Here is a 27,344-nt window from a genome sequence, read left to right on the forward strand (position 1 = left end):
ATTGGAAAGCAGAAAATACAAATGAAAATCTTTCCATCCAAAAGCTCCCTTTTCTACCCTACAAACCCCAGGTCCTGGCAATTTTGCACTTACTCTCCACTTCCACAGACAGATTGCTGCCCTCATGATTCTGATTAAAGAAAAACCTACTTCTACAGATGTTCATCTCTTCTTTTATTTACTTCTGGGTCACCTAGGTCAATCCCAACATAACAATAAGAATAAATATCTGAACCCCAAGAATTCTTTACATGTATAAGTTGTAGTTCACCTTTCAGTATGAAATACAGCCGTTCAAAGGGAAGCAGTAGCAGAACATATACTTAACGTGAGTTTGCGCCAGAGGAAAATACCTGGAGAAAAACAAATAAAGACATATAGCAACAAAACGTTCTAAAATTAAAAATAATGGTAGAAAGGAAATGGGACTACAGAAATACAGCTACCAGAAATAAGCTATGCTACAGTTATTGGATGGTTGTTCTATGGCTCTCAGACATACCTGTATTGGGGTTTTTCTTATACTTTAACTCACAATATGCTGAGATGAGGACACTTTACTGGACAAACAGCATAAAAAAATGCTAACTCTTGGTGACTAGGAGTAACTTGCCACACTATTCTTTACTTGGTACTGTGTAATAGCAATTAAGAGGCACATCTAGCTTGTCGCCATTTCTGAAGACTTTCTCAGGTTAAGACCTAAAACTCCCATGTCAGAGGGCCTAGCAGGAATAAACTAGGAACTGGTCACTCAGCCATACCAACTGACCTAAGTTTGCCTGGAACAGATACCTAGAATAATTTATGTACAGAGAACTGTCAGACTTGGAGGAAGGACTGTGGGAACTGGAGCCAGAAGTCCCACACAGTTCCCCGGCTAGATATGAGAACGAACTTAGCTGCCTCTGCTGCTAAGTCTGGCTGACTGTGAGTGAGCTAGGGCAAACAGAAGAGAAACCTGGTTTGACTGTCTCTGCTGCTCGACTTGCCTGCATTTCTGCTGCTGCCACAGGGTGCTAAGCCAGTGAGAAGATTCAGCATAGGGTGAAGCATCAAGATAGAAAATCGCTTCCTAATTGGTGGTGGTATCAGCTCTTAAAACAAAGGTTCTCAAATGGTTGAATGGTTCTTACATGCCTTTACTCTACAGCAAATAGTTCGAAGTCTGACAATCTGTATGTCCTATTGGCCTGGCCTCGGGGCTTGGGAAGACCTTGTCTATATATTTGGGGGTGGTTCTGCTTCTGCCTGGAGCTTCCTGACCTGTGGTCACATCCACCTGTGGAGTAGATAGAGACTTGGGGCGTGGCTAATGCCTGAAGGGGCAGTGTGGTGCTCATGGCAACACAAAGATTCCTGATTTTCCAGAGACTGGGAAGTTTCCTGCCATCTCACTTATAGTTCCTGGGGCTTCAACTTTTTTCAGCTGAGAACAGGGTATCCTTAGTGGCCTAAGTCTCACAAAGGACCAACATGCTAGAAGGAGTAGGTATCACCTGAAAGTGAAGGATGCTAGTCAAGGCAGACATCTCTCAACAGGGTGCACTGAGCCATAGCTGGAGACATTTTTGGTTGTTGTGATTTATAAAGTAGGAAAGGATGTGAGTTTTCTTTATTTACAGAGCCAGAGATGCTTCTAAACATCCCACACTACATTGGAGAGCCTTATGTACAGACCTAGACTAATAAATATCAGCAATGCAGAGATTAACATCTTCTGGTCTAGAAAAAGAAAAGTAAAATCAAACACAAAGCTACAATGCTAAATGGAAAAATACTCAACCATCCTGTTAAAAGTGCCAAGTGATATAAAAGGCAAAAGCAACTGCTATCTATATCTTATTTAAGGAAGCACTCAGAAAATTAAGTGATAAAATCTGATAGAAATAAATGAAATGAGGTTTTTCTGTCCTGTACAAACAGTATAGGATCAGGAAAGAAAAGGTTGTATCATTAAGATACTGTATTTTAAAAAAATTATTTTAAATGAAAATTGGAAAGTAAAGAAAATATCATATCTAGAGTATTCATTCATTATAAATACCCAAAGAACACATCAATATGAATAAAGTAGAGATGATAGCTAAATATCAAATCATTTCCAGAATTTCTTCTTAAATATCTGGGGAGAAATATAACCAGTATAAAAACCAGGCAATTATCTTATTATTTCAAGAATGTGGTTATATAAGTGAACAGTGTATGAGTAAAATTCAAAATATCCTACAACTACATGCAAAGATGATGATGTAGATGAAAGTATAAAGTATAAATTATTTTACACAAGTCTTTCAAAAAGCATTTGATTCTACATACTATTTTAGGATGTATGAATAAAAAGAGAAAACATTGCAAAATTCAGGTAGAACTTAAATTGCTTTGGCTGTGGAAGAACAATCCAAATAACAGTTATAATTGTTTTTAGCAGAGAACCTCCAAATTCTTCCTGAAACTTGCAAAAATTGTTAGAAAATGGAAATACATTATGTGCTTGGTAACAAAAGACATAATGATATCTGGGTCCTACCCACTGTAGAGCTCTGTAGAGCCATTAAAGAAGGAAGTAAAACCATAGCATGTGACATGCCATGATACATCACTAAGAACAGAGGAACAGTGAAGGTAAGTAAAATCAGAGACCTCAATTGTTTTTTTATAAATGCCATCCTCAAAAATAATGTCTATTCCTTAAAGTAGATAGCCCAGGTCTACCTAAACAGTAGCTAGGTTACTGTATTCATGGTATAGATTAGGAAACTGAGATCCAGGGAGGCTGAAAGACATTCCATCATTGCAGAACTTAACAAAACAAGGTGGCTTTAAGCAGATTTGTCTTATTCATGGCTTCCTCCAAGTCCCAGCATTGTCCATGTCTAACAGACCAACAAGTCAGGGAGATGTATTTCACCGCCATACCAGCAGACATACAGTCTCCTAGATGGAGAAGGCAAGAACAGAAAATAGTTCTGAGGATGAGTTCTGTGTTGAGCTTTTGCAAAATGTTGATTCTAAGACTCCCTTGGTGCGTCTGTTGCTGCATTGTTTTTGTTTTGTGAAAGAGCAAAATTGCTACTGTTGGGCAGTTCTTTGATCTACAGGAAGCTGGAAGGTCCTCCCTGTATGCTTGAGTGTCTCTAGTAGCTAACTAAGGAGAGACCATGTCTTTTCAATTCTGACTCCACTTTAGAGAACCTGACCTAAGTTTGAATTCAGGTGAACTAACAGGCTGATACTTAGCATTAGTTTCCCAGTTAGCTCCCAAAAAAGTCAGAACCTAGCTTCAGTTTCTAGGCTAACCCCAACAAATCCAGCATTTCCAGGTTAATCCCCAACAAGCCCAGCCCCTACCTAACAATTACCAATGCAGAATGAAGCAGAATTTACCTTTATGGTTTGACTCCGGGCACCAGCCAATCATGCTAAAGGCCACGATAGCCCTCCAATTAGATACTTGCCAGGCTACTGGTGTGATTGAATCAGATTGACTTTGGCTCCTGTCTGGTCTTTTGAGGTTCTCTAACTCTTCTTTGGCACTGCACTAAGCTGTCCTCATAACTAAGCTGCATTCATGGCAGCCCAACTGCTTTGATTTTTTTTTTTGTTCTATTTATTTAATTTAAATATAATAATATTTTTAATTCTTAAAATATTCTTAATTTATCCTTTGGCAATTTCAAACATGTAATGTGTTTTTTTACTATTTCTCTTATTTTGGAATTATATATATCATTTTTCCTCTGATATCTTCCCTCAAAGTCCTTTCTCTTTCTTACTCAAATTCATGGACTTTTTTTTTCCTTACAGAGTTATTACACACATGTATATATATATATATATATATATATGTGTGTGTGTGTGTGTGTGTGTGTGTGTGTGTGTGTGTGTGTATGTATATACAGATCTATTCTTAAGTACATGAATAGAATCTGTTCAGACTGAACAGAAGCTGAACAAGGACGACAACAATACATACGACAAAATGAAGGAGAAAGCCTAAAAGGCCTCAACCTACACCAGAAGCTACAGGCAGCAAAGGCATGCTGAGCAGGAGGAATAGGCTTTCCCAGGAATGCTGACACCAGTTGGTTACCCAGTGCCCAACAGCCAACCAGAAAACATATATAGGAGTAACATTATGCTCTCAGGTTTTTGTGAAGCACTCTGAGAATATTCCTGCCATTATACAGAGCCATGTCAATCATGCCTGCTTCAGGACTTCTCGTTCTAGGCACAACTACTCTAGACACATATCTTCAAAGACACCATCATAAGACTGAGAGACCAAATCTTTTACGTTCAGACTCCATCTTAGAGAACTTGACCTAAGTTTGAACTTAGAAAAACTAACAGGCTGGTACCTAGCATTAGTTTCCAAGTTGCTTCCCAACAAAACTTGAGCTTAGCTCCTGTCTCTCAGCTAACCCCAATAAGACCAGCATCTCCAGGTTACACACCCCAACAAATCTGCACCCACAGGTTACAAGCCAATCTCCTACCTTACAACCACCAATGCTAAGGAAAGCAGAAATTAAGTGTATGATATGACTCCCAGCACCAACCAATTATGCCAAAGGCCATAGTAGCTCTCCAACTAGATGCTTGATCACTCACCCCACCCTCCAACTTGTTCCTTTCTGAAAGCCTTACCCCACAGATATTTAGGGCTCCTCTCTCCACCAAAAACTGTCCTGGACGATGGCAGTGCATTGAGGGGCCCCAGCTAGCTGGAATAAAGACTCTGCTACTGTGATTTGCATCAGATCAGCCCCTGTCTGGTTTTGGTGGGGTTGAACCCTTCCCTGGCACTACAAGACAAACCTCTGTGAATGCTAGTTGACCCTGCTCAACTGGTAACTATTCTGTCAGGCCAAGAGGGGACATTTTCACCTGTGATTCAGTGCAAGCTGAGCACAACACAAAGCCTGTCAAGTAATGGCATTTGAGTTTGTCCTGTGATAGAGCCAAATTCTAATGCCCACCTTTGCATGTCACACCCATTATGCTCTCTTTTTTCCTGGCTAAATGACCAGGCTTATGTTTACTATCAGCCAGAGGCATCCTCCTGAACGTGCAACACTAAGCCCAAGCAAAAGCTTCTCCGAGGTAGTTTGTTTTTTATTATTTGTTATCAGGAGGAAAGGGAGCGGAGATGGTTACATAAAGGTAAGATAACAGCAGGGACATGACAGGATCAGCAGCATCAATCGTAAGGTGACTAAAGTGTACCCTCAGATGACCGGTGACAGAAACTGACTGTGGGAATGGAGGAAGCTAGTAAGAAGAACAGCGGAGTAACTTAAGTGAGTCACTAACCAAAAGACCAAGAAACTCAATACAGCAGTTTGTAGCTGTTCAATATCAGCTGGTGTTAGAGTTCTTGAACACCAAGGGCGCTGACACACGGGGCTTGAAATCCATAATACTGGCCACTGTCTGCCACTACCAATGCTAGCTGTCATGAAATATGGGTCACAGCTTGCTGAGTGTAGGAAAATAATTTGAGTTTTCCAACTTAAAGCCTAGACCCTAGCAGCCCTGAAAACTAGGCTTGTCCACCCCTTACCCAAATGTCATTTAAAGGTACAAATGATAGCTAAAGGTAAGAAAGGAGATCTATTCGATTTAGTTACATTTGGAATATGGGTAAAAGGGTCCAATGATCACTAATTATATTTTCATGGTATAGATATGAATTTGGTTTTTAAATAGAAGGGGAATCAGAGCAAGGGAGGGCACGCAAAGTTAAGAAGTCCTGGTCGAGTAGTGGTCTACTGGCCATTGTTACAGTTCAGGTTCTGGAAAGTGGTGTACAGAAATCAGTTATCATGATTGTTGTTAAAGAAGATTTTTGTTCCTACAAAATTACTTCTCTTCCATGGTGAATAATTGTCATCATCTTGGGAGTGGTCTATTCTGAGATGTTCTACTATTCTGAGAATTCCAGGTGACCCAGGATGAAAGGTTAAGGGCAGTGAATTATCTATGTACCTCCAGCTAAAGTAAAGAAGACAGCCATAAAATGAAGAGGATGTGAGGCTTTTATCCTGCTTTTAGTTACTTTGTGGATGAAGCAAGGAGAGCATGCTATTTAGCAAATGTAGCTTCTAAGTGCCTGTTTGGGGAATATGACACTTAAGCCCCACAGCAGTAAGCCTTTGCTCTGGCTCATGGACCTTGACTTTATTGAACCTACTGTCAATGAGCATTTGTGACTAGAGTTCACCCCCCATCCTTGGCACTCAGAAGGCTGGAACCAACAACACCAACGAAGCTTCCTTTGCAAGTTTATGACTTGTTTCTGGATACAGCTAAAGACCTGCAGACAGCTGGTTAGTAATAATATGAGAAGCATCAACTTTTGTTCTCCAGCAGATTCAACTTTCAACCTTAATGCAGGTTGTATTCTATCTCAACCAAAAATATTATGTAAGAGAGCATGACCCTCTTATTGACATTCCAGTACCTCCATTAGAGAATTTAACATGCCTGACTAAGGCAGGCAAAAATTATAATTATGGTAGGCTAAAGACATCAAGTTTCTATCATCAGCTGTGTTTCTAATTTACACCTACATCATGGGATCTTACAGCTGTAACACTCAAATTTGTAAAACTGAGCAGCTCCTTTAAGCTTATTTAACAATTATCTACTATTCAGTTATCAGTGCTTAGTAGGGAGTTTGTTGGGGCTACAACTCTGTCCCAGGATGAACTTGAAATCTTATTTGACTTCATTATGACTTATGGTTTTCTTCAACATGATAGGCTGTTTCCAGCCCCAGTAGAATAAAGGTTGTTAAAAGTTGGTTTCCAGTAAAAACAAGAACCTCTAAAAAGCCATTTCTATGTAAAGTGCTAGACAACCAACCCTATTGGTGGACATTCTGGAGACAAGGTAAAATGAGAATTAAAAACTTACATACATGAAAATTAGATACTTAATTGCTAGTCTTAAGTAGCATACATTCTTATTTCTCTTGATTATTGGCAGTGTACTAGGAAGGTCAAGAAAAGCAGTGGCATAAGGGTTAAAAGTCCCAAACAGTGTATCTTACTGGAACCCTATAAGGAGAAACTAGGCTGTAAGGATATGTATGAATCTTTCAGGGGCTGGTAAGATTTGGGCAAGGGAAAGAATTACTTTAGAAGTTGATACTCAGAAACTTCAAGAAAACCATTTCTCCAAGTAAGCTGTAAAACAACAGCTCACCAGATAAATCAAAGCCTTGGCAATATAAATGGCCTGGTTCTAGCTCATAATTTTAGAGCACTGAGTTTGGGGTGGAGACTGAGACCATGAATTTCAAAAAATTTCTCAGGAGCTATGGCTGCTGCTCTGTAGACTACCCTTGGAAAATGACTTAATGACTATGGCCTACTACCTCCTTGTTTGCTGTTCTGAAGGGGCAACGAGAAGGGAGAAGCAGGGAGAGAGGAAAAGCACCAAGAATGGAGAAGCACCAAGAAGAGAGAAGCACCAAGAAGGGATAATGAATAGACTTGCATAGCAAGAACCCTAAGCACAATGCATCTTCTCAAACCCTTCCTCATCCTTCCAAACCATTCTTCTAAATCATCCTTCCTCTTGCTCCATGGCTTTCAAAGCTGAAGTCAACACACAGCTTTTTAAAACATAAAAACATTCTCTTGAAAGGGAGTGAGGAAGACAAATGTGATTAATCTCCTTTTATTTGGGGTCTAGAGAAAAATGACTCTGTTGTGTTGCTATAGATTTTGACATGTGGCCAGATTGTGGCTCTTAACTCCAGAGCAGCATCCCTGCTCCAGGAGACAGGAGACACAACAATTAACATGCAGACAGGACATCTCAGGCTCCACCAGCAGCCCAGATTCTGCTGCCCCTGGGGATATTGATTCAAGGAATCAATTCTGCTTATAAATTAAAGGGGGGTGAAAAGATCTAATCATTAAAGTGCAGAAGATTCGGTTTAAGTGCAGAATGATTATGTGATGGGAAGAGATTATGATAGCTTGAAGATCAGTCATTTACAAATGTTATTTTTTGGACTGGAAGAAGTGTTAGGCATAAGGAAGAAATGTAACACATTCTAAGCCTACCCAAACTTTTTCATATATGGGTTTGTATGATCAAATATGTGCTTGTGTGTATATTAAAGAAATAATACCATGGAGGTTCTTTAAAAAAATAAAAACCAATTTGTTTAAGAGGCAACAAATAGAGTGGGTCATCTCTCGCCCTCATGGGCTCTCCCATAGGTTTCTGGGGTTCCCACAGTATGTGGCTCTGTACTAGTCTCTTACTTCATGACTTCCTCCTTGTGCAGAATCCTTGTCAACATTACATATTTTTTGCTGAGTTCTGTAAGATAACTAGTTATGCCCAACACCCGAAAGAAAGAAAGAAAGAAAGAAGAAAGAAAGAAAGGAAGGAAGGAAGGAAGGAAGAAAGAAAGAAAGAAAGAAAGAAAGAAAGAAAGAAAGAAAGAAAGAAAGGAAGGAAGGAAGGAAGGAAGAAAGACCCCTCTTCCCATGTTGAGGTAAGTGGCACTTAGCTTCAGAAGGACTGAAACCTTCACTCTGCCCTTTATGTTGGGAAGCCATGTGTTAGGACTACCTTCCTTCCATTCTGTCCATTGTGCACCATCTTTACTGTGACAAGACCATCATGGTGGTCCCTGTGAAGAACATGGTGGTCCCTGTGCTCTGCCTATGCAGTGACAACAGCACAGAGTGAATGGTGAAAACGATGGAAACTGATTTTCTCACAACACTAGAGGTTGGAAAACCTAGTGCCAAAGTGTGAAGAAGCTGTTTCCCCTGAGGTCCTTCTTTATATTTTATAGATGGTTACCCTCTCCCTGGGTCCTCGAGTTCTCATTGCTCTGTACACACACATTTCTGTTTCTCTCTTTATTATAAGAATCTTAGTTACACTGGACTAAGTTCCCACCTCAGAGGCCTCATTTAAACTTACTCCCCTCCCCCCGCCTTAAAAAGTACTTGAACTATGATGACATTGTAAGGAACTCAGTATTGAGATTTTGACATAAAATTTTCGAGGAAGGAGAACACAGTGGATTCTATAAAAGGAAGCAACATACTTATTCTTTACTGTTTCATTCTGTGAAGCTCATCTGAGGAATTTGATCTGGGAAAAATAATCTCCATACCTTTTTCATCTCCCCGTCACCAAAACCCAATTTATGCTTTATTATAAAGATTTCCATTGAAGTGAGCAAGCATAGGAAGGGAGATAGGCTTTGGTGTGTGTGTGTGTGCAAAAAAAAAAAAAAAAAAAAAAAAGAGTATTATCTGTACCACCCAGAAAAAAATAGCTGTACTCAGAAATGTCAAGTGTTAGAACATGGAGGTGTGGTTCCCTTCCAGAACACCAAATCCAGAAGTCTTCAAGAGACATGGGGTGAGTTTACAAGATCTCACAGCCAAACATAGACACCTCTGACCATTCCAAATCCCAATGCTCTTCTTTTCCTACTGCATGCACTCCCTGAAGTCCCAGGACATAGGAGAAAGGTATATAAAATCCTATATGTTTTACTCAGCCCTGTATATTGCCAGTAGTAGGGCCTGGGGTCTGGTGGATTTTGATGAGGCCATTAGATTTATACAATGTTCCCATGTTCCTCTTTAAATATATTCAATACTGCCAGGACCCAGTGAGATGACGGGAGTCCCTCTACAGGTCCAATAATCTGAGGTCCCATGATGATGCAGGTTATGAAGGTTATCCCAAAACAAAAGGTAAGGTTGGCTCAGATAATCCCAACTAACTCTTCATTTTGTGGCAGCATTTGATGGTCTGCTACCACTATCAGCTCAGAAAGAGTTGTGAATGTTCTCACCTAAAAGAGCCAAAAAGGAAAAAACTGAAACACGGGTGCTGTTTTTAACCCAATGGCTCCAATAATTGTCTCAATTGTCCAATTACATCAGCCTTTTCAAAAAGGCCTAAAAGATATTGACATTTGAAAACAGGCAGATCATTACTGATGCTGGGTCACCTCGCCTTTGACTTCTGCTGTAGTAACAACCTTAACTGGAATTCCATGGTCAGCTGCCCCCTCCTCTCTTCAGAGTGGTGCTATGAATAGACCAACTAGAGAGTATAACCTATTCAGTCATAGAGTAAAGGCTATGCATAATAAAGCTATTCAACTATTATTGTTTTATCAAAATAGTACTTAAATTCAGAGCCTATCTAAAACAAAATATATCTGTTGAAGACAATCTAGGTATCCAGACAAGTTTTCTAAAAAGTTGGCATTAGGGAAAGAAGATGAGCTTCTTTCGCGAAACTGTCAAATTTCTCCATCAGCCAGGAAGCTCATTGTGAAAATGACTACTAGCATGAGGACATTGTGAGGCTGGTAACCAAAATCCTTCTAGAAAATTCTCTGAAATGTGCGGCTTTCTTCCAGTTGTTCCCTCTCAGCTCAGGTTAATTAGGAGTGCCTAACCTCCCTATGCCCACTTGCTTTCAGCCTTGTCTTGTTATAATTCTCCAGCATAAAATAACTTACCCCTTTAATAGTTATTAAAACACGTGCTAGATTCTGAGTAGTACTGTGAATCAGCTCTTTGTTCTGTTAAGTGTGATGGTCCTCACTATGCCTACAAACCCATGCTGACAGACACTTGATTCTTATAAAGATAGTTATGGTTTCTATCCTGAGTTTCTTACCTTGTATCTAGGTGATTGAACTGAGAGATGTCTTCGATTATCTGACATGAGGCAGGGATCCTCAATTAAAAAAAAAATAATGTGTGAACAGTATTACCAAATTGGACATTTAGTGTAGGAGACAAAGATGTGTATGCTGAAAGTAGAAACATAATATAAGAGACACACCAGAAGTAAATGATGATGAGATACCAGGAAACAGAGGAATCCACAGCTAACAACAGCTTTGACTAAGCTAAAGCCACACAACCATAAGTTGTTAGCAGAATAAAACAAGGGGTTAAGTTAAAAAGAGAATAAAAAACAACCCTGAGATTCTACCTCTCACCAGTCAGAGTGGCTAAGATCAAAAACTCAGATAACAGCAGATGCTGTAGAGGATGTGGAGAAAGAGGAACACTCCTCCAGTGTTGGTAGGATTATAAGCTGGTACAACCACTCTGGAAATCAGTCTGGTGGTTCCTCAGAAAATTGGATATAGTACTAACTGAAGACCCAGTTATTCCATTTCTGGGCATATACCCCAAAGATGCTCCAACATACAATAAGGACACATGCTTCACCATGTTCATAGCAGCCTTATTTATAATAGTCAGAACCTGGAAAGAACCCAGATGTCCTTCAGTAGATGAATGGATACAGAAATTATGGTATATCTACACAATGGAGTACTACTCAGCTCTTAGAAACAATGACTTTATGTAATTCCTAGGACAATGGATGCATCTAAAAAATATCATCCTGAGTGAGGTAACCCAGTCACAAAAGAACAGACATAATACGCAGTCACTGGTAATTGGATACAAACCCCAGAAAGCTCTGAATACCCAAGAAACAACTCACAGACCATATGAAGCTCAAAAAAAGAAAGGCCAAAAAGTGGAAGCCTCAGTCCATCATAGAAAAATAAAAAAACAATAAGTGTATAGCACCCTCTCACCTAGACCTTAAATCATTAATAACTCAAGAGCTAAGAAGATAGCCTTGTGGCAATTTTTGGTATTTAAAAATCATTATGTTTAATCTTTACATTCCAAGAAAACTTTGACTATTTCCATGTTACATTTTGTTTTACATGTACTTACGCTCATTGTAACTTGTAAGATTTGAATACATACTATCAAGCCTTTTAAAAAATCAAGTATTGACAAAAATATATTCATATAGTTTTATGCCAAAATGCTTTTAAAAATCTACACATGTATGTTTTTTTTTTAAATAAAGTTGTAAAAAATGAGAAAGAAAAATGAGGATGAGTCTTGGGTCATGAGTGAGGTAATATAAATTAGTATAATCCATAGGAGTATATTTTAAACATTCAGTTATCACAACCTAAATATCAAATATTCCAGTACTCCAACAAGAAAAATGAGTGTGTATACTTTCTTCTGTCCTTCCCCAGTCTTAGAACAGAATGGGGTGTTCCCTGTTTACTTCAACCAGTATGGGCACCAAACAAACAAAACCTCTCTAGTCAATAGTGGGAGAAGACAACTATTCTGGAAATTACAGGACAGGTGGTAAATGGGTGTTCAGAGAAAATAAAGGAAGACCTTAGAACAAAATGAGGATTGATTATTGCTTGGACTGAGTCTTAAAGGTCAAGCAGAAGTCAGAAGCCCCAGAAAAAGACATTTAAGGCAAAGATGCTGAGTCCAAAGGCACTGAGGCATGGCATGAATGTTTGGGTTTAGAAAACTACACATACTTTGACTCAGAAAGAGCAAATGCTGAGTCTGTGGGCACTCGGAGAATTGAAATAAGGGGAAGGCTGGGTCTGATATAACACTATAGCAAAAACAATGTGACATTTAATTCTGAGAAACTTTGTGGTGACACAGGTTCTCTAAAGGAACAGGGGGAGATTTGTCCCTCCTGCCTGGACTGTGAGAATGCATGTGACCAGTACAGACACAGAATGAGTAGAAGACAAAGGCTATTTTTTGGGCAGGTTGAAACAGGAGTGGTTTTACCAAATTAGGACTAGATAAGTGTGGAATAAATACATTATGAGACAAAGTAAAATGTTCAAAAATTGGTACCATGTTGAAGAAAAGAAATGGAGATCTCTAAAATTACTCCAATCATTCCAGTAAGACCTCAAGACAAATAATGATATGAATTATGAGACCAATAGAACTGAATGGATGAGCATGGAAAAGGAAAATGAAGAACATGAACTGGAAATGGTAGGTTTGCTGGTTAGCCCCACACAAATATCTAGGAGAGATTTAAAATTGTCTTCATTGTCAACTTGACTATGCTTTTAAATCATGTGGGAAATGGAAGCACAACTCTCTGTGCACCTGAGGAGTTGCTAGGAGCTTAGTCTCACCTGAATAATAGTCTCACCTGAATTCAGGTGAGGGAGTAGTCTCACCTGAATCAGAGCACCCTATGTAAGGAGCCTGGCAAAATAAGAGGAAAGAGGCAAAACCAGAGAATATCAGCCCTTACCTGCCTTTGCTACAGAGCCACCATGATATTGGTTACACTCCTGCACTCTTCCGTTTGGGATGAGCACTCCAAAACTGAGCAAGATAAGCCCCCCTCACTAAAGTTGTCTCTGTCAGGCATTCTATCACAGTGACCAAAACCAACTAATGGACCAATATATTTGGGAAGGGAGAACACCTATGGAACCCCTGTACAGAAAATTATAGTTCTGAGAAGTCACCGGGGATAGTGTCCCTAATGTTGTATGCAGAAACAATGCAGTAAAGACACACAAGCAGAGAGATATGTTTATGAATAGACCCTCACCTGAAAGGACAATAGCAGCTACCTCAGCAGAATTCCTCTATAACCTGTGTCTCAATCCACCACATTGAATCTTTAAATTGCCAAAGTGGACACTAGTACTACTTCATTCTAGAAGTAGCACCTACATATTGTCCCTCATAGTTTCACATATGCAGATGCCATCTCTGCTGTATGTAGATACTCTCTCCTGTGCTTCCTTTTGAAGGCTCCTAATACATATTAGTTATTAGTGGGAGAAGACACTCAAATCAGAGACAAGGATGCCTTTCTCAAACCTGTGTCTGACAACTGTGAAACCTTGAGAAAGATGTTTTACTGAACTATCACCTAATTAAACCTATTGCACCAATGGATGGAACTTGAAGCTATCATCCTGAGTGAGGTAAACCAGTCACAAAAGAACACTCATAGAATGTACTCACTTATAAGTGGATACTAGCCTGTAAAGCTTGGAATACCAAAAAACTATCCACAGAACTTATGAAGCTCAAAGTGAAGGAAAGCCAGAAAGTAGATGCTTCAGTCTTTCTTAGAAGGAAGAACAGAACATTCATGGGAAGAAATAAAAGGACAAATAGAGGAGCAGGGATTGGAGAAAAGATATACAGAGACTGCCTCATCTAGGGATACACCCCATATGTGCCCAATAAATCCAAGCACTATTGCTGATACCAAGTAGTACTTACTATCCAGAACCTGATATGGATGCCTCCTCAGAGGCTCCACCAAAGTCATACTGATACAGAGGAGGATGCTTGCAGCTAACCATCAGACTGAACATGAGGACACCAATGAAGTAGATAGATGAAGGACTGAGGAGCTGAAAAGGTCTGCAACACCATGGGAAGAACAAAACTATTAACTATCCAAACCCACCACAGCTCCCAGGGACTAAAACACCAACCAATGAATTTGCATGGAAAGACTCATGGCCCGAAGTACATATCAGCAGAGGATAGCATTTTCTGACATCAATGGGAGGAGAGGCCTCTGGTCCAGCAAAAGCTCATTTTCCCAGTGTAGGCGAATGCCAAGGTGCTGAGGTAGGAGAAGGTGATTGGGAGATGAAGCACCTTCATGGAGGCAATGGAAGGGGGAGGGGAGATGGAATTATGGGAAAGGTATAACATCTGAAATGTAAACGAAGAGAATTTTTAATTAAAAAAATAAAAAATCTATTGCACCATTTATGCACCTTTTCATTAGTCTTTTTGATAAGTATAAGAATTAGGGATTTCTTCACATTGTAGAGATTAGTAATGGGAAACAAAAGGTTAAATAATCTGCTACAAATTAGCAACAGAAGCCAGGTTTCAACCAAAATTATATTTGAAGATCAAACTAATATTCTTTTCGTTATTCTTGATCAGATGACTGAATTGTCTTCTAATTTAGCCGCTTGGATGTCTGTAAACTACAGATAAGAATGCATACTTTGTCATTCCAAAGGGGTTAAATGAAGGTCAAATGACTCATTATATATGAAAATGCATTGAAAGTTATAAAAAGAACTAGCAGAAATGCAGATAGATAGATAGATAGATAGATAGATAGATAGATGATAGATAGATAGATAGATAGATAGATAGATAGATAGATAGATAGATAGATAGACAGATAGATATCTCCAAAACACTGGAGTTGGAGAGATGGCTCCTTGGTAAGGAGGACTTCATCCTCTTGCATAGGACCAGAGCTAGGTTCCCAGCATCCACATTAGGCTGCATAAAACCACCTGTAGCTCCAGGTTCAGGGAACTTAATGCCTTTCTTCTAGTCTTTGTGAGTATCCACATGCACATGCTAATGCACATACATGTAAATACAAAATAAAATAAATCACTTTTCAAATGACATTTGGCACCACTGTTTTCTGGCTCATTTTCAGCAATCTCTTTACTACAAAAGGGACACCATAAAATTGACAGAGGCACCCATCCAACTGGATACATAAACAACCAAGTAGAGACAAAAGAAGCTTGAAAAACAATATCAGCAACAAAAGCCAAATAAGGTGAAATAATTTTCCCAAGTAATAATAATAATAATAATAACAACAACAACAACAACTCCCTCAAAACAGATCTTTGGAAAAGGGTCTTGATTAATTGACTCAGCAATCAAAAAACAGAGGCCAGCTGATTGGATTAATAAACAAAATACAATTAGCTGTTGTCTAAAAAGATCTCATCTTAGCTTTAAGTAAAAGCAACATCTTCAAGTAAAAGGACAGAAACCCCATTCCAAGAAAATATGACCAGAAAGTGAGCAGGTATAGTTATCCTAATATGTGGTAAAATAGAATTAAAACTAAAAGTAATCAAAAAGGTCAAAGGACACTTCACTAATCAAGAGATTAAATAATCAAGAAAAGATCACAATACTAAACATATATTCACCAAATTTTGATGCACCCAATTCCAAAGTGCATGGTAATGGAATTAACGATTAACACAAACCCAGTAATAGTAGGTAATTTCAACAGCCCACCTTTTCCAGTAGGTAGATCATCTGAGGGTATCCTTGTAAACACCACAGATAACAGAATAATGATCTACATAAAATAAGAAGCCAATCCAGTCCGACACAACTTAGTTAGCAGGTATTATTTCTGACTTCTAGGGCAGTTTCTTTTGGACATATTTAAGTACAGTACAATTTTCGAAAAAAGGATCCTGGTAATAGTTATATCAATCCCATATGCACGACAAAGCATAAGGTGTGACTAAAACACTTTTGCAAAGTACTTGTGACCTCTACCATGCACATGGGTTCTATAGCTTAAGGGCATAGGATCTGGTGTAGACTCAGTCATACAGATAAAATATAGATCACCAGGCTAAAAAGTACGTGTCTATAAAGTAAACATCTCCTCTAATGGGTTCTATTGACTGAGAAACAAATCTAAGGATAAAAGTCCAAGGAGAAAGGGTGTGGACTAAAATACTCTGGGAAATTCAGCTGTGGCCCCTCCTAGCAGATTGCACAGATAAGCAGGCTTTAACAATATCCACTCCTAAGTTTCCGGGACAAAAACTATGTGCACCCCTTCCATTGAAGAGAAAAGTATGCCTCTATAACATTCCTGGTTTCTCTAGTGTTTATATGTCTGCAGGAGAACCTCACGACCTCTAGAGTCATTTTCATAAAAAATTAGACAGAAGACATAAGAATTGTCATCTTACATCAAATGGTTATGATAAGTATATATGTAATATTAAACCCAAATACCAAAGAATATATACTTTATTCAACATAAGACAGAAGCATCTATGAAATGGCAACATGCTGTATCAAAAAACAAAAAAACAAACCTTATAAATACAGGGAAAAAATGAAGTAATTCCATGTATTCAGACTGATCACTGTTATGAAACAAAGTTTAAAATCAACAGCAAATAAAGTTCCAATAAATACATACACTCATTGGGATTGAATGGCTCATTACTGAAGGATGAATTGGTCAAAGAAGAAATAAAGGAAAGAACAAAAATATTCCTAGAACTAAAGAAGAATCAAAAACACACAATGCAACAAAATCCCTGGGACAACTGAAAGCAGTTGTCAACAGGGAGTGTATAACCCTAAGTGCCTACATCAAAAGATCAGGGAGATCGCAAACAAATGACTCAATGATGCAACCAAGAACTGGGGGGGGGGGGGAGATCAAATCTACTCATATCCTGTACCAGTGGACTGGAAGAAATAATAAAAAGCAAAAACTAGGGGCTGGAGAAATGGCTCAGAGGGTAAGAGCACTGACTCCTCTTCCAGAGTTCCTGAGTTCAATTCCCAGTGACTATGGAGTGGCTCACAACCATCTGTCATGGGATCTGATGCCCTCTTCTGGTGTGTCTGAAGACAGCTACAGTGTACTCGCATACAGAAAATAAATAAATCTTTTTTAAAAATTCAAAAACTAATAAGCTGTAAACAACTATAAAAATGAAAAAATAAATCAGTGAATCTAAGAACTAATTCTTTGAGAACATAAACAAAACTGATAGACCTTTGTGCCATCTGACTGAAGGAAAGAGAGAGAGGATACAAACAAAAAAAAATAGAAACAAGCAGGGAAACATTTGGGTCCTGAGGAAGGTGATTTGAACTGCGGAAGCCTGACTCTAGAGGTTTCAGAGGAGACAAGTTTTAATGTGTGACCTGGAGACTGTTCTTGTGACACTTTGAGAATGTGGCTGCTTTTTGCCTTTGTCTGAAAAGTCTCCCTGAGGCTAAAGTAAAATGTTCTGGATTTATCCTGTTGACAGAGGAAATCTCAAAACATCCTAGTATTGACTCTGCCACGTGCTTACTAATGTTATTACTGTTCACTGTAATGAAGTTCCACTCCCTGCTAGCAGCTTTCTTGACAGGTGTCCCAGGCTCTGACATCTTCAACATTATTGGTTATTAGTCGTGACTTTTGTGAAATCGTAATGGATCGAAGCAATGAGCAAGCACAAATACAAAATGTACAGTTTGTGGAGAAAAGAGACACCAGGAAGTTGAATGGATCTAAATCATGTTCAGGGAGAGGCCAATTAAAGAAAAGCCTGATATTAAATGGAATAAAAAAAGTGCTGACCTCAGGACATTTTGATTTATTCTTTTTATCATGAGCAGATAAGTTTTCACCTTATGAAAAAAAAATTAAAGAAAAGTTTAGGTCCTGGTGAGGTGGTGCATGCCTTTAATCATAGCACTCCAGAGTCAGAGGCAAGTGAATCTCTGAGTTCAGGTCAGACAAGTTTAAGCAGTGAAGGAAATAATTGGATACAAAGCTGGTGTAGATGTAGCTGAATGAGAAGACCCTGTTTTAGCCCAGTCAAGCATCAGAACTGGGCAGTGTTGGTCACATGGTTCTAATTTTAGAGTCAGAAATAGAAGAAAGGGGTTGTGGAATCTCCCTCTGTGTCTAAGGAAAGCCCCTGAGGTCAGGCATTGGTCAGGGGTGTCTTTGCATGACTGCCTAGAGAGGCCATTGTGTGAAGCTGTGAAGGTGAAGCCTGGATTGTCTTGGAAACCCCAAGATGCTGGAGATGCCAGAGACATGTGATACCTCTCAAGGAAAGCTGCTCCCAGAAAATGGAACCAGCCCAAGAACTGTGTTGTAGTCAACAGAACTAAAAGAAATTGGAGACTGGCAAAGTGCTTTGTCATGAGACATGGAGATACAGAGTTTTGAGTCTGCCCAGCTCATTTTCAGGCCTGCTTTGGTACATCTGTACAAACAATGGAATATTCTTCAGCTACAGAAAAGGAATCTTATCTTAAACAGTGATACGAATTGAATACATTACATAAGCAAGCAAAGTGAAGACAAATTCCCCTTGTTTTCACCTACATGTAAAAGCTGATGGTAATCTCATTACCAAATGTAGGAAGCATATGAGGAGGATAGACAGTGTGGCTAAAGGATACAGGGTCCAGTTAGACAAGAAAAATACTCTCTAGTTTTGTAGCACAGTAAGTAAGTTAATAATGATTGGTAATAATTAAATAAATTATAAAAGTACTAGAAGAAAGGCTTTTGAAAGTTTCAAATATGAAGAACTATTGTATAACGTAGGTTACTCTATTCTTATTATATCTACATTCATATTGAAACTCATCAGTGAGCTGACAAATACAATTATTATGTACTCTCTGTGTGTGCGTCAGTATGTACACTTTTGGAGGACTTTTAAATAATACATATGTGTATTAATTCCAGTGGTCTGTTGCTAAGAGGCCATTGTAACTGAAAGTGTGAGATATAAACACAGACTTCACTGATCCAGATCCAAGCTACTCTTACTGTTTGTAAAGTTGATAAACTTGGCAAGTAATGTAATCTCTTGGTTCCTCGAGTTTTTCATGTTCCAGGAGAGGAAAATAAATACATGTTTATAGTAGTTAGATGAGGTCTGGGATACAAACACACTTAGGGAGTGTTTGTTGTTATTGTCACTCTATGTTGGATTGACTTCAATACCAAAAGGCATAAAGTGTCATTCAACTCAGTTAAACACAGGTCACAGGTGAACTCTAATGCCCAGAGGTACAGGATGGAGAATAGGCAGCACACAGAACAGAGAACAAGGGGCTCATCTATGCCCAGGGGCATCTCTGTTTTCTTTCCCTCCTCAGAGCTGTAGATACAACATGTTTTACTCTACACTAATGATGATGATAATGACAACAACGAAGACAATAGTGATGTAGAAGCTGCATTCCCAGTGGAGGCACTACCCACACCAAACAGCGACTGACTATACATAGCTGTGAGCGTGAACATATTTTATTTATTGTCTATTACAGAGAAAGTGAACCAAGCCTGCTGTACTCAAATGTCTCACTCAGTTTGACCTTAAAGACTGGCTGGTCTCGAACCTCTATATTCCTACCAGCTCAATCCACATTTGATACTGCAAACACACCCATGAATAAGAATATGCCCCCTCTAATGGACTGACTGAGCAAAGACTGAGACAGATGAGAGAGGCAGGCCTAGCATCCTGTTGATAGCAGGAACATCAGAAGATATCTACTGAGCTTTTAGAAAGGATGGATCTTTTTTAGTCTAATTAGCTAATCCACCTCTTTCTTCCCATCTGTTTATAAATTCAGAGTCCCTGGAGGCAAGAGCCTAATTTAGCAGACCTAGAGATAGCCCTGCCTTCATTGTCTAACTCTTTTTAATTTGTTCTTTATTAAGCCTGTTTTTTTTGTAAAATATTGAGATGAATTCCTCCTCCCCCACTTACAGATGCATTAAGTTTCTTTTATCAGGAATAGACTGTCAAAAGCAATGGTCAAGAGACAAGGTTCCAATATTGTCTGCTTGACAGTAATGACAGGAGAGAGAAATAAGACAGACTTTCCCTCCCTGCCTCACCATCTTGACATTTAGGTAAGAAACATAATGAATGACATGCTTATTAAAAATAAATAACAAGTCATCAAGACTTTAACAAAGGCAGTAATTAAGCCACATTGACCCTGACAACTAGTCTCCATCTGGGAAGGCAGAGGCATAAGATGAAGCCAGTGTTATAAAGCCTCCCTGCTGGAGCCATCCAGCCCTGGATTTCTACTATGAAAATCTGTTTCCATGACCCTCAGACTCATTCCAAACCATTCATTCCTTCTCTGCCTACTTACCTCACCCTAGAATGGTCTTTTATCTCCCTTCTAAGAGAAAATACCCAAGCCCAGGCTTTAAAAGCTAAGAATTTCCAGCCCAAGTTCAAACAATAGACCCAGTGTAGTATTATGTTCTTATAAGAGACATTATCGTGTTGTTTGTTGACACTGGCAAATCTCTAAAAACCGTGTAATGACCCTTAGCCTATAAATGATGAGACTCTTGACTTACCTAACAGTGTTTCAAAACACTATTATTTCTGAAATCATTTAACTTCCTGAGATCCCTCTAAATTGTCCTCCACTCTAAAATGTAATTTACTGTTACTATATTTTATTCAAGACCCAGCTTCATGTAACCTTCTCCAAGAAAGTTTCCTCAATAGATTCAGATAAAACGTGTTTTATTTCCTCTAAGCCTTTAGCATTTGCTGTCATATTCCAATTATATTCTGCAATATTTTTCATGTTCATTTATTCCTTAAGTTGCATCCTTTCTTAGTGGTTTGTTAGTGTTCCAGATCAATAAAGAGCTCTAGGATCCATGTCTTAGTCTTTCATATTCTTCAGAGCCTGGCAGAACACCTCATATTCAACATGTGCTAAGAAATTATTGATCATCTAATAAACTCATAAATTAAGATGTCATTTCTGTACACAGCTGAGCTTCTTTTAAATTTATTAAAATGTTGGTTCTACAAAGTTAGAGAAATCATCTATAGAGTTATCAAAACTTAAGAGGTCAAGAATGCATGAATATAAATTAAATCCAACTGCCTGGGAAGGGAAGTCAAACAAGAGTATTATTTAAGGATGGTGCTACTGTGCAGTAAGGTCTGACACTAAAAATGCTGACATTAACTGCTAGTGCTGATGCTCTCTTAGCTTCTCAGTCTCAACGTGCATATCAGTAAAGAACTATGGAACCTCTCCTAAATGTTCAATGTTGCATTTGGAACCGTGTATTTAGAAATCGCTAACATAAGCATGAAACATACAAGCTAGCAATGCTAGCAAGCCTAGAGTTCTTTCTTTTGCTCACATTCCAGTAATATGCTAATGATCTTAAAGGCTACATTAGGAACTATTCTAAATACACACGAATACCTCCATTTTATCAGTAATAATTCACTTTTCCTTTATATTATAAACACCGTTAGGGCAAGCCTGGGCCCTAACTATATATTTTATGCCACAGCCTCAAAGAACAGAGAGATTACATGCATACAGTTGAAAATAATTACACACACTGACAGCTATGATAATGCCAGAAGGAGAAGAGACTAGAAGAATGTTTAAATTTCAGTTTCCAATTGGGTTTTGGAAAAATAGAGAAAGTTCTTTATATTTCTTTTAACTTCCTATAGAAATAGTGATTCTCTAGATTTGCATTCAAACTTAAATTAAAGCAATTAGTATTTTACAAGCCTTATTTACTGCACTTATTAATTAATTAGATGGATAAATCCTAAACTAATACATTGAAATGTCTGTGTGATAAGTCATGCAAACAGGCTAATCGGAAGCCTGTCCTACAGCAAATCCACTGAAAAAGACAAAGGCAAAATCATTTTAACCCAAATTATCAGATCGTTCTGAGCTTGAATCTTTAAAACACTCTGGATTCTTTGATTAACCCAGCCCTCCTCTGGCTCATTTTTATACTTCTGATTATATTTCATCACAGTGTTCTGGGAGCCCATTTCAGATGCTCTCCACCCTAGAAGAGAGGATGTGAGAACCGGAAAAAGAGTCTGGTGCCAGATCATTTTGCTAATGGAAGATAATTATTGTGATTATCTCATCCTTGCTTAAAAGCTCTAATGGTCCCAAGCAGCCTCTCTGACAGGGTGAAGTTTCAACCAAAATATGTTGACTCTCTGTGTGGAAAAACTTGTCATATTCCCCAAATGAAGAAAGACTATGGATGATTCTTAAGGAAAGACACAGAGAAGGCATCAGAGACAGAGTACTCACTCATGTGGGGTCATCAGCCTCATATCCCAGCTCTGTGACATCACGATCCTATGACCTTGACTGACTGAGTTCTGAAATGGTTTTGGATTTTCATTCTCTCCCTTGTGCTGAAAGAGACACAGAAAAGAATATGGTAATAAGAGTATCATTCGTGATTTTTTTTTTTACAAATGTGCTATAGTTATTTATAAACGTATATTTAATATACTTTATAAATGTAAGGGGTAGTTATTATCCAATTCTGGACCAAACATTTCAGTTCTAATACCAAACATGTTCAATATTTCTCCTTCCAATGGGCAGAACTCAAAGCTCTGTCCTTTTGGGGATGCACAGCCTCAGGCAAGTTACTTAACCTCCTGCAGATCCACTTTTATCATCATTAATGTGGGCACTAATTATTCCTGTCTTAGAAAAAGAAACTCATCGTGCTGAATAATTGGCAATACAATTCTGCACACTTTCTAAAAACCTCTTACCTGCCAGTTTTGCAATGAAATAATTTTAAATGTTAATTCTATAGTGTACCAGAAGCATAAAACACAGTGCCCACATTTAAGATAAATGTGATATAAAACAGAAAACCCTTTAAAAATTAACAAGCTAGAATACCTTTAACCAAAAATAAAATCTTATTAAAATTAAAGAAACTTGAAAAGAGTTTACTGCTTACTTGGGAAGGTAAATTGAATAGAATTGGAGGGAAGAGATCAATTATTAGGAGCCATGTATAAGTAACTAGGGGCCATAGATTCTGCTTGCCACAAACAATGTTCTTCAAATTGAACAGAATTTTCACAATAGCAGACTATAAACAAATTATCTTCAAGCTTCCAAAATACTCAGAAATTTATATTGTAAGGTAATTTTAATCTAGCAAATAAAATATATTTGCTACAACTGTAATTGTATCAAAGGAAGGTAAACTTAGAAGCTCATTTAGCACCCAACTCAATGCTTATAATAAAAGAACCAACTGGACACATTTTCAAGTGAATTACAGATGAAATATAAAATTGGACAAAAAGTATTGTAAAGAAAGTGTGAGATTTCTTCGTAGTTTTGGTAAGGAGAACACCTTTGGTATTTGTACAGATAGCATAAGAAATATGGATGTAATTCGCAGTATGAAAAGGTGAGAAATTTATACATACAACAAGAACAAAGAGATCAAATTCAAAAGATTATTGGTAACTGCTCTTGTTCTTTTCCAGTTATGCACTATCTTTGCTAAGGAACTTTACTTAATTACAAAGATGTACTGTTTTGAGTTTTTATAGGGGTACAGTGAACCCCCAAACCAAGGGAGGACTGCTGTGGTTTTAAGGCTAATGGCAGTGAGGTGCAGAGGGAGCTCAGGGACTACTCCAAGTAATGACAGCGCCTTGTACTCACAACTGTGTGACTGCCAGTGTCACTTCTGACAGCCGAATGTGTCATGGCCATTAGCCTTTAGGACCCTTCATGTCCCCCTGAGAAGGAAGTAAAAACACACTCTTCCTTTGCCAAAGTGGCCTCTGGAAGCTCACAGAGGTTATTTGACAGTTGAAAGTTAAATTCCTCTCGCAATGAACCATCTCCACAAAGTGTTAGTTTCCACTGAGGAAATAAAAGCCCGATGAATCAGCTTAGAATTAATAAGGAAAATGTTTTTTATTCTTTTACCGTGCCTGTACTCACTCTTTCTCGTAGTTTGTATGGTTTGCGCAAGTGTTCTGTACAAGCTTGTGAATTAGAGGCTTGCTCCTAATACTTTTGGAGGAGATGGTAGACATTTTAGGAGGCACCATTGTTAGAGCCCCCAGGATTATTGTGAAGGTCACTGGCTCCTGACCTCTTGCTGTCATGAAGTGAACAGCTTGAAGATGCTGTGTCCTTTCTTCAGCAACATGTCTTACCAAAGACCGCCAAACAATAGAGACAGCAGCCACTGTCTGTGGCCTCAGGAACCATGAGCTCAAATAAATCACTTCACTTTAAAGTGTTCCTGTCTAATACAACTCTGTGTATGTGTGTGTGTGTGTGTGTGTGTGTGTGTGTGTGTGTGTGTGTGTGTCATCTTATGCTTGTTCTCTGTGTGTACAGAACATGTGGAAGCTTTTTATAAGAGAAAACAATCAGCAACATTTTGAGTTAACCTAAATTCTTTTTTAAATTGGATATTCTCTGTATTTACATTTCAAATGTTATTTCCCCCCCCATTCCCATCCCTCCTCCCCCTCTCATTGCCTCCATGAAGGTGCTCCCTCTCACAACCACCCTCTTAGCTCAGTGCCTTGGCAATCCCCTACACTGGGAAAATTCACCTTCACTGAACCAAAAGCCTCTTCTCCCATTGACCAGACACTGTTATACTCTGCTACATATGCAACTGGAGCCATAGGTCTCTCCATGTGTTCTCATTGGTTGGTGTTTTCATCCCTGGGAGTTCCAAAGGGTTTGATTGGTTGATAATGTTGTTCTTCCAATGGGGTTGCAAACCCTTTCAGCTCCTTCATTCCTTTCTCTAGCTCTTTCATTGGGGTCCCCATGTTCAGCCTAATGGTTAGCTGCAAGCATCCACAATTGTATCTGTATGACTCTGGCAGAGCCTCTGAGGAGGCATCCATATCTGGTTCCTGCCAGTAAGCATGACTCTTAGTAGGAAAAAAAAAAAAAAAGACTTACTGTGACTTGACATATAAACTGATTTTTTTCCTGTAATTTATACACCAATTTTCACATTTATGTCTAAGCAATATGTGGCATAAATACAGGTATATAGTGATTTCAGGTGGCCTGAAGTGTGTGGAGTCTCCAACCTTCCACCAAAAAACCCGAAAGGCAAAGGCTTCTCGGAAGGATTCAGAGCATCTGTTTTGGGGAATGGTGAACACAAGGATGTTTTAATTGGAGGAAAACTACAAGTGTTTCCTCTTATAAGTATCAAAAATAGCACTTTTGTTAAAACCAGCTACTGTAAAGGTTAACTTTGTTCACCAACAGAGTTGGCAGTGGACGTTCAGCTACCACTGAGAGAACATCATGACAGCCTGTCTTCTCGTGGTTTTCCTGGGACAGAAGATGAAGGGAAAACACTTCCAAAGGCACTTGGAACAGTGATTTAAAAACAGAGACGCTTGTTTTTCCTCAGAATCACTGAGATACTGTGAAAAACGTATCTTAACGCAGTTTTCACCTTGTTTGAAACATGAGGCAAGTAATTCCAAAACCACACCAAATGTAATAAGCAAAGAAACTTTCTTTTTCTACTCCAGGTGTTGTGGACCCTGGTAGAATAAAGGGAGCGAATGAATGAGAAATTCCCACATCACAGGTGGTGCTCTTTCCCTGCTTCCCGCCTCTGGGATATTCGCTGTGCAGCCCTACTGTGCACTTTGCCCTACTCGGCACTCTGCTATGATGAGCAGAAGCGCAGAAACCATGAAACAAATGAACTTTTTCTTCCTTCCAAACTTCTGTGCGATATTTTATGTAGAAGCGAAAAGTCTGACTCACGTGGTACCCATTTTTGCACGACTTGGCAGAGTGCTAGTGCCCTCTTTCCATGTAGGTACCTGAGATCTGGATTGCTTTCTGCATAGATACCATTTCCTCTCATCAGACTTGTCCTTTTCTGAATCCTACAGCCCAGCAGCTGATCTGGGAGACTGCCCTGCAATCCTCTCGCTGATATTCTTCCCAACATACGTACCCTCACCAACACAATGCTAATGCGACATTCCGAATCCACCTTTTACTCCCCACTAGGTTACTCATTCTCACTACTCTGATTTTAATTTTCTCTTTTCACCACAAGCGCATTTTAAGTGGCACTCCCGAAGGAGATGACAAATAAATACTTTTCTGCTACCTTTCTGAGGACTCTAATGAAGCTCCGTGTGTCTGTCATCCACCATATGTGGAGTTGGCTTGACTACATACATGACTGATGATCCTTGGCTACCTGCTCCCCATGGAAGACTGGGTTATCCAGAAAAAATAGTCATCACTTTCTGTAACTGGTCTCTCTGTTATCAGTCTCCCAAGAAAAATATTCAGTTTCCCCCATGAACAGAACAAGCACGGCCTTATTCCTAGAGTTTAGTGAGGGAAGGAACTGAGGATCTGCCTGTGCCTAACAAAGTCATGGGCTGCCAGCCAAGTGTGGATCCTATTCCTGGAGCCTCTGTCTATTGTGTCTGAGAGGGAAGTCTCCCCAGTGGGGAAGCTCAATGTGTAAAGTCTGGATCCAAATTATTAATTCATTAAGCTTTGGAATCAGTCTTAATTTTGATTTGTCCAACATGATCACACATAGTGGACAATGTCAGGTTTTGCACTGTATAGGGGCCACCATATCCCCACCATATTACTGAAAATCCTTTCAGTTTCTCTCATTGCTGGCGTGCGCCTTTTCCCCAGTCTCCTAATTCAATTCACCTGGCCCCCAAAGCCACTTCCAACATGTGGGTGCATTGGCATGTCTTGTGTTCTCTGTTCTCTAAGGTATCAATCACTTTTAATCCCTCAACTTTTTAGGAAAACTTTCAGAAGACACAAAGATAAATGTTCAGCTTTGATCTATTGTAGTTAATAAGAAGTAAAAGAGAAGTTCTGAAAGCAATGTAAGGGTGAAGTAGGGATCAAACCTCCAAAGTGTAGTGATCATTAAGCTTCATACAGACACCCATTAAAGAATCCTGTTCTCTCTAAAACACTTTTTTTGGCCATTCATTTAGGCACACCTCTTCAGAAGCAGCCAAATCCAGTTTTAAAGTGCCAGAGTCTTAAAGGGGATCTTATTCAAATGAA

This window comes from Micromys minutus, assembly GCF_963924665.1.
Source record: "Micromys minutus genome assembly, chromosome: 8".
NCBI lineage: Eukaryota > Metazoa > Chordata > Mammalia > Rodentia > Muridae > Micromys > Micromys minutus.